We start from the raw sequence: 12,045 nt of genomic DNA, 5'->3' as shown, positions 1-12,045 counted from the left end.
CTTTACATCAACCAAAATGACTGTCATTTGATTTTTACATCTACCTGTAATAAAAGTAGAACAGAGATTGAGTTTCTCGATTTAGGGAATATAGAAGATGAATTAATAAAAACAAAAAACTTTTTTAAAAAGGTGGATGGGAACAATTATATTGAAAATTCTAGTTGTCACCATCTATGGTGGATATCGAATATCCCCTATGGGCAGTTGCATAGAAGTAAAAGAAATTGCCCTGATACCAGTATTTACAAACAACAACCTAAGATCCTATTTGAGAAATTCAGAGAGAAAAAATATAATGAAAACATTATCAAAGAAGCGGTCGCAAAAACAAATAGTTTAGATAGAAATTCAATTAATCATCCAATCACGACAAATGACGAGCAATCAGAAATTAAAACAAAAAATGGATTTTCAAACTAATTTTATTACACAATATAATCGTGAAGCTAATAAAATAAAGAATGTCATTTTTAAACATTGGCACATTTTAAAAAATGACCCTATTTTAGGGAGCGAAATACCAGAATATCCTCGAGTTATTTTCAAAAAAGCGGGTAATCTGAAAAGCAAGTTGGCACGAAGCATTTAAAAAAAAACGAATATAGAAATTAAGGATAGCCATTGGTTATAATCTCCAGTCTGATTTCACAAATGTGGAAAATGTAAGGCTTCTGAATATGGTTCCAATGATAAACTCAATTTCAATTCAAATGTGACTAAAGAAAATTTTGAAACACAATTTATTAATTGTAATATGGATCATATTGTTTATCTAATGGAATGCCCCGGTGGGCTACAGTATACAGGCCGTACCACTCGCCCTTTAAAAGTGAGAATATTGGAACATATAGGCAATATAAAACTAAAACTACAAAGCCATAATGTCCCTAAACAATTTGAATTACACCACAATGGTGATCCAAGGGGTCTCACATTTAGGGATATAGAAAGAGTCAAGTCCAATTGGAGAGGTGGGAACAGAGTGTCTCTTTTATCACAGAGAGAGACATTCTGGATCCATAGGTTGAAATCTATGAACCCAGGGGGTCTTAATGTAGATTTGGACATAAAAACACAAACAGAATATACAGCTCAATAATAATATCAATATAGTAGTGAATATGAGTGTGCCCACAATTGCCTAGATTGGCATTGGGTGCATCAGATGAGCTGATTATAATGTATTGTCAAAAATTAGAGATAGAGGTGTATTGACACCACTACACTCTAACTAGAAGCTCATTGATGGATGCACTCCGGGACTATTAAAACATAACATTTAATGGGTGTCTAATTAAAATAAAGTCTACATGCATGAATATGATTATATATAACAAAATGTAATTAAAATGGATAGGGAGGGAGATGGGGTGGTAAAGTTGAGCTAGAGGTGTATTGCAAAGTATAAATTTACCTCTAATTATGAAAGGTAAGTAAGCAAAATAAACACCTGAAGACACCTATCTAAGATAGGGCGTAGTACCTCGAGATTGCCACTACTTAATGTGACTACATATCTGGATTAGCATCTGAGACTGTAATGCGGTATCTAGCACAGCATACCGATCAAACCAACCTATGATTGATTAATGTAGTGCCAACCAGTGGTAGGGTCTACGCTAAAGATAATTAATATAAGTAGTTGATGAAACCAGATGAAATGATCAGTACATACTTATAGCAAAATGACCATAGGATAAATGGTTAATCACTCTATGAAATAATATCTACACGGAAGGCACAACACAATCATAGGTTGGTGGTATGTGGATTGAGCCTGTGCAAGACAACAGCTCTAAACACAATGTAGGAGTGGATGAAAATGTAACTGCAAATGATACAATAGTGACATTAGTATTAAAGTGCCTGGTGCGCTGATAAAGTGACTTTCACTGCTGATGCAAAGTAAAAAAGCTGACACTCCGCTGTAAATAATGCTATGGTATATATAAATGCTATCTATAATCTATGGTTGCTGGTAATGTGCCACAAGGAGATATAGCATATTAAGTCACTGTGTGGTATGAAAAATGAATTAAGCAATGGCTAGTGTGTTGATAATAATGCTAAATAGCGATTGGCCAATTGCTATACAAAGGATGTAAGTATGCAGTGATCCTGGCTAATCATTAACTCCAAGCCGTGTTAGTCAATGCAGGAATCTCCGTGTAGGAGGGAAACGCGTAGGGCGTTCGGCGTATTGACGTCATCTGGGCAGGCTGTATGGGAGCTGTGTACCGTTGGTAAATTGTATCCTCCACCAGATTGCCACTTATTTTCTTACAGCAGTTTTCTGCTACTGTGCGCTGGCTGACATCTCATTGCCGCTTGGCTACTGTATGTATATTGCTGTCCTTGAACTATTTGGCACCGCCGTGTGCATTCTTTGTGAACCAATTGAACGCTACGCACTTTTATCTTGCCTAGTTTTGCAACTTCATTCCTGCATTGACTAACACGGCTTGGAGTTAATGATTAGCCAGGATCACTGCATACTTACATCCTTTGTATAGCAAAGATAGGTGTCTTCAGGTGTTTATTTTGCTTACTTACCTTTCATAATTAGAGGTAAATTTATACTTTGCAATACACCTCTAGCTCAACTTTACCACCCCATCTCCCTCCCTATCCATTTTAATTACATTTTGTTATATATAATCATATATAATCATATATATATATTCATGCACGTAGACTTTATTTTAATTAGACATCCATTAAATGTTATGTTTTAATAGTCCCGGAGTGCATCCATCAATGAGTTTCTAGTTAGAGTGTAGTGGTGTCAATACACCTCTATCTCTAATTTGTGACAATAGATTTGGACATACTGTCACGGCCACCTTTATCCTAACACTTACCCGGATTTATCCGGTCATTTTCTCCATTTGTATTGGAGTTTCCCGCGCGGCGGCCGCATTTATCAGATAAGCGCTAATGGCGCTTATCATTGAAAGCGCCCGCGGCGCGGGAACACCAAAAAAAATAAAAGCCGCACGCTGCCTCGTTTTAAAAACCCTGCGGAGAATGCCGCAGGAGGCTAAAGGCGGCCGCCACTGTAGCAGCCTTCCTTTAACCACATTGCCATTTGCTTGCCCGCTTTTTTATATTGTATGCCATTTTTTGATATGATATGCAATTTTAGCTTACTTTATATTATATGCTATTTTAGTACTTTTATGTAATTTTGTACTTTTGCATTTTCATATAGATTTTTATTATATATATATATATATATATATATATTATATATATTTTTACATATATATATACATTTAAAGTGAACTAATTACTCCTCCTTCTCTATTTCTCTTTTATGTTGATACCTCTTCGACGATTTATTCTGAGTACAATCTCTGGAATATAAATAGCTTTAGGGTTAGCAATAGGCATTTCCCTATATAATCAGCCTTATTTCTGTTATCTCTTTATTATTTGGGTGATTTGAGATGTTTTCCACATCGTATAAACGCTTTAAGTATTATTGTGTAAGTCCATTAGTATTTTTTGAGTTAGTCTAATGAAAACCTTCTTTGAAAGATGTGAGATGTTTCCACATCTTTTAACAAATTGCCACTGTAGCTATTCCTATTATTATTGAGTGAACGCCTATTGTTGCTATATTGCATAGATATCATCTCCGTTTTTAAGACACTCTGATAGATTTGTGCCAGCCTTATCATATGCTTAGTTGTGTTAGCCCACGAACCAATCAGGGCAGAGTATGTGTTATTTAGATTAGGGAACGAGAAACCACACCTACGACTCCTGATTAAGCGATCACAGCGAAATGCGTAGATTCATCTCAAGCATCCTGCTGACATCACCTACCTGCCTGCATCCAAGATCCTCCCATAGCAAAAACCGGATGTGCGTCACGAAACCGGAAGTGACGCGTTGAGAGATCTGGGCTGAGGACGGGGGTGACATCCTGGAAGCAGGATTCGCTTTGTTTATGTGCCTTGAAAATGCTTTTATCATGTAAGCGTACATCTATATGTTTTATAAGATAAAGTTGTTGTTATCATTATCAGTTTGCATTATGTTTGGTTTCTCATTTTGCATTAACGCACAACTATACACTTGCTGCCGTGAGTGACATCTCATCACGGAGAGAGGTCTGATCCTTAGGACATCCCACGTCATCTATTTGCCACAGTTTGGGAAATGCTTTTGATTACAGTATCTGAAAGAATGTGAGTTCTGAATCTAAAGAAACCTCCAGAATTATAACATCACAGTCATAAACGCTGTTGCACTATATTGTATTTTTATTTTTTCTATATATCACCGATCGAGTTGCGCTCCCCTTCAGTCTACAAACATCTGCTTAAGGTGCCAGCAAGTCTGCATGGAGTCCGTAGTTCAAAGAGGAGACGGGATGTTGAGAGGTGTTGGGGTGCTAAATGGATGGGGCAGGGCGGAGTACTGAGTCCGGAGAACAGAGAACCCCTGCAGGGAGGATCCTGTGATCTGCCAGACTTAGTGGAGCCTGCCCAGTCGGTGGCAATGGGTTGACTGGGGGAAGCAGCAGAATGGCGGCAAGTTTCCCATTGGTCATTTCAAATGGCTCGCCCATGGGGTGTCCCGAGCCGGCTTTGCTCGCGCCCTTCTCTGATGTCAGCTAAGAGACGAGCCCCTGATTGGTCGCTCCTCCTACCTACATGCTAAGGATAGCTTAGCGGAGTGTATGTAAGGAGATTGCCAAAGCAGACAACCTGACCATCCATGACTTGTGTCGGTGAAACTAAGGCGAGCTTTTCAAAGTTGCTCTGTTGCAAATAGCAGAGCAACCAGCTTCGCTTTGAAGCTAGGGAAGTCTGCCTCGCAGAGACCAAGTCAGATGCGAGGACAAGGTTCTGAGAATTGAATGTAGCGTCGCGGCTGTGAACTGAAGCCGAAAAGAGGACCTCGAGAACCGGGGGTGTATCCCTGTCAGGGTAAGCTCATCCAAGCGGGTGCCCTGCACCTAGGAAAGCCTATATTTTTCCCCCAGACCCCCAGTAAGTGTGCTTTTATCTGTCTATTGTGTATTTCTTTTTGTTGTATGCGGGTTTACTGAAATAAACAACATTTTGTCTCTACTACTTTGTTTTGCCTAACATATTATCCCGGTACAAATACAAAAGTTGTATAAAGTCCTGATCGCCCCTGACAATGATCATTGGATTAAAAAACTAAATCTAACTTGGCTGCTTATTATCAACAGTATACAATGTTGTGTGGGTGGCTGTAATGTCACGGTGTGGTTTGGAATAAAGTCAACAATGTGAATTGCACTGTATAAAATGTCTATGCGTTTGTATGGGTAGCAGTGGAAGTTATTTATTAAGCAAAACAACTATTTAAAAGAGCACAAGATATGTGCGTGTGAACACAGTATTCAGACTTAGATTGCCATGTTGTGGGCTACCACTGTTTTAGGCTGTGAGTATCTGATTGAAGTAAGCAAGATCAACATTTCCTTCCAGGATTTCATCTATTTCCACTGGGATTAGGAGACAGGTGAGTGTATATGTCTTAGCAAAATTGATAGACAGGGAATGAAGGTGGATAGTTCGTTCTAAAGGTGAATCTGATTAACCAATCTGAATTAATGGCAGTGATATATTTAACTGTAAATTGTTACTTTTAGAAAAGAAGAAAAATCAGACAGGTAGTTTTAAATAAATGTGAATGTTTATAAGCATTCCTATTTGAGACTTTGCAATTGTTTTAAGACCATTACCTTCTGCTACTGTATTTGTGAAGAGAACGTGCATAAATGTGATTGTCCTTTGGGTGGAATAAATAAGATAAATGATATAACCTTACCCCACTGTAAGTTAAACTTTGCAACATTTTTAAAATGATTTAAAATACTTCGGGTCAGATACACCAACCTCCTTTAAAGTTAATATCACTAAGGGGTTAACCCATCCAGCACCCCCAAGGAGGCCTAACAACTCTCCATGGGGCATCTACCCCCACCCCCACAACAAACATAACTCCTCTTCTAAACTAATGCCCAAGATCACAAATAGCCAAATGTGGCTAATATTGGTTTTGGGCATTAAGCATAAAAAAATACACATGTATAAAAAATTATAATAACGTTAATAATACATTTTACACATAAAACCATTGATTGCTACTGTGCATAACTACAGTATGCCCACTCAATGGGGAGATTAGATTGCCACATTGGTAATAAATGGTCAGCTATTATACAAACAAATACATTAACAATATTAAAATACATTAATAATCCCCCTTTATTACCTTACTGGAAAACACTATACACAGAGGAACATAGGAGACGGTTCCTATATTGACAGGGTTTGAGTCGAGGATTACCCTTAACTGTTATTTTTATTGTTTGCATCTATACAGCACTTAAATATAATTTATTTCACTTTTGCAGCACTCGGTTTCATTTAATCACCGTGTAACGCGCTTTATGAAGAACACAGACTTATTCCTTGTTAATATTGTTTGCACGCATGTCATCACTTCAATCATTTTTACATTTATTCCACTGGATTTTTGGGGAGCACCAACTGAAATATACTTTAGAATTTCATTGTAGTTTTGGGCATAAAAAAAATATATACACACACGTTTAAAAAATAAAAACCTTCAAAATACATTGTACGCGTTAAACTATTGATTATCACTGTGAATACCTAGGTCCTCTCAATGGGGAGCCTAGATATCCAAATTGGCAATAAATGGTAAAAGTGTAATAAAAAAATACATAAACAAAAATAAAATACATTAATACACCCCCTTCATTACCTTAGAGGATAATGAAAGGGTTAACCCCTCCCACCACAACCACCACTACCACCCCCCCCCCGAGCAACTACATCCATTACCCACCTCCTACCCCCAACAAGAGTCTCGTACTCCCACGGTAATGGGCAATAGTCCTATTTGTCAATTGAAAAGCATAAAAAGAAACATTAAACAAAATATACATTACAATAAATAATATCAGAAATACTAAGCCATTACATCCATTGATTGGCACTGTGCCTACCTAAGCTCTTACCGGGAAACTACTGTAGCTAGGCACATTGCAATCAATGAACAATGAAAGTGTAAATAAGTGTTAAATACCCCTGTAAGGATGAAGGTCGTCCTCATCAGGGGAAGCCACTGCGCCATCCAATAAAGGGCGATGGCCAGCAATAAAAATAATAAATTTATATTTAAAATATAACATTAAAAATAAAAGCCACCACACAAATCAATGGCCAATAAAAATCAGAAACAGATTAAAAAAGCCATGCCTGATGGCACACCTCTCCCCCCCCCCCCCCCCAGGTAAAATCCAGGCCTCCTTCCAATCTAGATTAATCCTGGATGAAGGTTAATGAATCCTCAATATGACCCGAATCAATGCATCCTCCGTTGATACTGTAGAACAGCAGTGTCCAGTGAGTATTTCTTGTTTCTTCTTCTTTTCTTCTTTCTTTTCTTCTCCTAGTTGTTGCTTGTAGGTCTTCTTCCTGTCAAACAAGGCGTACCAGGTCTTATATAAGGCCTGTGACGTCACATGGTACATCCACCAATCTTATTGGTAGATATACCACATGATCAGCCATGAATTTGGTTGAGAATGAACTCTTAACCAACATTCATGACATCACATGGTACATAAAGCAACTGGATTGCTTGTTGTACCATCTATGTATAGCCATGGCTGGTCCAGCTATCTCTATTACCTTCCCGTCACGTAAGTTCTAATAAAATATAGACAGTGACTGGCTATCCTATGGTGTTTCCCCCCTCCTCATGCTGACTTCATGAGTGACAGGAGTGGAGATGACACAGGAATCTGTGATAGCCAATAGTGATACAGATACTAGACCCTCCCTCTTTGAGCTTCAGGAAGGAAGTGCCTAAATTATAGATTGAAGTTCAGCCCCTTAGTGGTGAGACCTTCATTTGGTTTCCAGCCTGCCCCTGCATAGGGTAGGAGAGTGTTGGAGACGTCTCTTCCCGTCATGGGCTTAGGGAAACAAGCTACTGTAGCCAGGCCTCAATATTACCCGCAGGCCAGTACTATCCAGAAGCCAGGGATCTATCCTATCAATTGAAGCATACGCTGTAATGACACCGGCAGCGGCAGCTACAATAAAGATCATCCTCATTTATACTTCTGGCTCGGCGACAGGCTGTTGGACAGAGGTATTGGGGGTGAAGGTTGTCATGGTGGGACTGTCTTCAGCTCTGCTAAACCCACTACAGTATGTCTGGAGATGCTGACACCAGGAGGAGAAGAACCAGCAGATCCACAAAAAGACTGTTCTCTTCCCCCACACTATCTGGGCAACTAATTTCTCCTGTTCCCTCGCAGGTAACAAGCACTACATCAGCAGTAGCCTACCCAATTTTTCCTAGAGGGGTGGGGGGACGGGATGACACCATGTGCTACATATGCCTTCCCTTTTTTGGGTTCTGTGACGTCACCTTAAAGGGAGGGAATCACATTCCTTTTGTGGAATCACATTCCTCCCTTTAAGGTGACGTTATAACACCCAAAAAGTTTGCTCTAGTTGCATACATATGTAGCAAGACTTGCTGTTTCCAGTACTTTGGCAAGACGAGAGATTCCAGCAACACTTTGTGAACCAGCCACGGGAAGCCAATTAAATGACATGCCCCAGTTAGGTCGTGGTTTTTCTTTTAATTTTAGTATTTGATCGCCAGATGGCTCTGCACTATGAATATCTTTGTCTACTGCCATGTTGAGGCTATTGAATGGCACTAGTACACTACTTACCTGAACACATAATAACGTTTGAATATTAATGTGACGATAGACGCAATTTATATTCAGTATTTACTTTGGCACACAAAAGGTTCATTTGAGTTATATAAAGTAACATCATAAATATACACGGTATTGTTTTATGGGGGTCAGGCCACAATGTCCCCGGCCTGTTTTATGTGTATGTTTAGAAGTGGCGTTATCTAAGAGCAAACCTGGTCTGGGATTGTGGGGTGAACAAAACTATAGAACCACAACTCATTTTGACAGGGAAAATAAGCAGAGCCTTTTATTTGTCGCTTGAAAGGAATTCCTCAAGTTATCTGGGGGAAAGAAAGAGTGTGTAGCCAGGAAGACATTACACATGTCTGTATGAGTTTAGAATTCACAAGCATGTGAAAGATTTATTTATGACAAGGGAGCTAAGCTGATTAAATTGACATAAAATATGACAGGTTTGTCTGTTACATATCAGATACATATTTCACCTTCTAAGATTAAAGTTACCTCATCAAGATGGGTGTCCACACATGTATTTTAATTATACAAATGCAACTGTAAAGGTGGCCTACTTTTAGGTATTATAGAAAGAAAGTTATGGGGTAATTTTATACTTGGGCTCTATTGAATTCAAAAGAACATTATTTTCTGTCCCCAAGCAAAAATGTCACTAGTGATGAGGGGTAGTTAAGGACACACCCCAGAAGGTGGACTTATTCAGTTTACAATGCAGCGGCTTTTAGGATATAAAGCATGCATTTGGGATATAAATTTAGAATTAAAAATAAGAGGTGTGTTTTATGCCAACAAGACACCTGAATTCTCATCTTCCAAACTCCAAAGACTTCTCTTGGGAGGGAACGTATGTATGTATGTATTCTTTATTTATATAGCTCCATACATGTACATAGAGCTTCACGGCAGTAATATAACACATAACGGGAATAATTGATGTACTTCAGACATTAAAGTAACATTAGGAAAAAGAGTCCCTGCCCTAAAGAGCTTACAATCTAAGTGGTAAGACAGTAGGAGGGTGTTCTGGTAAGTTCGTCTGTAACGGGTCAAGGTTCATGCATATGAGATGTATAGTATCATAACAATACTGACACCAAAATGTGATATTGAACGGTGCTTTCACACACTATATAGTAATAATAAGTGATACAGTGAAAATCAGCGATCAAGTGACTCAAGTGATATTAAAGTGAATGTAAAATTGGGTGAAATTGCTCAAAAAAACCTCCATTGGGGACTTGTTTCTCGGAGTCCCCCTCCACGTATAGCTCTCCACAAAATCCAGAGGGAGCACGATCAGACCCAAAAAAGAAAAATAATATAGTGCTCCCTGGTATAACAAGTTGGCTTATGAGTGGAATCTTGGCTCATGTAGATGTTCTACATGACGTCAGATGCTGAGAAGTCTGCGAAGGCAGCCCAAGAGGGACACAAGCTGTGAGACACCAGACACTGAGAAGCATACAAAGGTAGATATTGAGTCATACCAGCAGAGACGGTCTGAATACAACAGGGAAATATAGAGACACAGACCCAAAGGAAATTTTTCAAGCGCTATCTTCAATCTTTCTCATCTATTTCTGTGTGCACTCTATTCATGTTTACTTGCTTTTTACATACATTTGATACATCTGATCTGCACTATGTTTGCTCATCCTTTCTCCCTGAGGGAAAATATATAACTTCACCGTATGAAGAAACACTACTACCATTTCATTGGTTCATGGTCAATTAGTACACAGGTAGTAAACTGTATCATATCATCACTTACTGCACCGACACACTTTATTCGAGCAAATACCCGGTATGTACCTGGCAGATACCTGGAATGCGCCGCTCCTCACCTCTGACAAGCCCCGTTGCATTTGCCTTCCCAGCCTGGGTTCATGCCTGGCTGATGGGCGGCTGATCTGTTAAATGATAATGATTAGGATTTAATAGGCTGCAATGCTTCGCGTGTCTACCAGATGGCATAAATTCATGAATTGTAATGCAGTATATATATATGTACTGTGCAGTATTGCAGCCAACGGGAATAAAATGCTTCAATCCCTGCCGGAAAATACCTCAATGCACTCGGGCAGAAAACAGTCACAAACCTCAATACACCCGGGTATACCCGAATTCGTGGGACTAGCCGAGCTCGAATAAAGTGTGTCGCCAGTGTATGTCTATCTGTTGAATGGTGTTTCTTTCAATATTTCATACACGTGATAAACATTACTTGTACTGTGAATGTATTCTTTCCATCCCTCTCCACACAAGATGTCCCCGCCCACCCCCTCAGAAGACACTTATATGCAGTATTCTACTTGCTAATAAACACATCAAGCAACTTTGTTGAAAAATCTTTTGTTTTTACAACAACAAAAAAACACCCCAAGTTCTCAACACCCTCTCCTGCCTCAATTACTGCAACATCCTCATAGTTGGCATTACCTGCATCCGACTGGCCCAAGTCCAATCCATCCAAAATGCTGCTGTCAGACTAATCTACATGACTCACCACTTTGTAAATCCCTACACTGTCTTAACATATCCTCTATGATTAAATTATAAATCCTAGCTCTGACATACAAATCACTTAAAGGTGCCGCCATCCCTTTCATCTCAGCCCTTATCTCCAAATACTTCTCTAAACGGCTACGCTGTTCTGTCCATGGCAATATCATACAGTAGATGGATAACCCTGCAGAACATAATTACTCAGTGACAGTAGCTACTGTAGTTGCAGTGCCAAAACTAGTAGGAATACAAAGTGATGTGGCTCTTATCAATAAAGATTTAATGTATAACACATGTACTGTAATAAAGCACTGGGTTCTGAAATTGCCTGTCTCATAGTCAGCTGTAGGCTGTGCCAGTCAGTCAACCACCCTGGCAGTCAGTCATCCACACAGTCAGTCAGTTAAGTCAGTCACCCAGGCAGGCAGTCAGTCACCCAGGCAGGCAGTCAGTCACCCACCCAGGCTGTCACCCACCCAGGCAGTCATTCACCCACTCAAGCATCCAGTCAGGCACCCACCCAGTCAGTCAGTCAGTCACCCACCCATCCAGGCAGTCAGTCACCCACCCATCCAGGCAGTCAGTCACCCAGTCAGTCAGTCTCCCACCAAGGCAGTCACTCACCCACCCACCAAGGCAGTCAGTCAGTCACTCACCCACCCAGGCAGTCAGTCAAGGCAGTCAGTCTGGCAGTCAGTCACCCACCACCCACCCTGGCGTTCAGTCAAGTCAGTCAATCAAGCAGTCAGTCAGTCACCCAC

Source organism: Ascaphus truei, chromosome 1, assembly GCF_040206685.1.
Source record: "Ascaphus truei isolate aAscTru1 chromosome 1, aAscTru1.hap1, whole genome shotgun sequence".
Taxonomy (NCBI): Eukaryota; Metazoa; Chordata; class Amphibia; order Anura; family Ascaphidae; genus Ascaphus; species Ascaphus truei.
Note: the sequence above shows the minus strand (reverse complement) of the source record.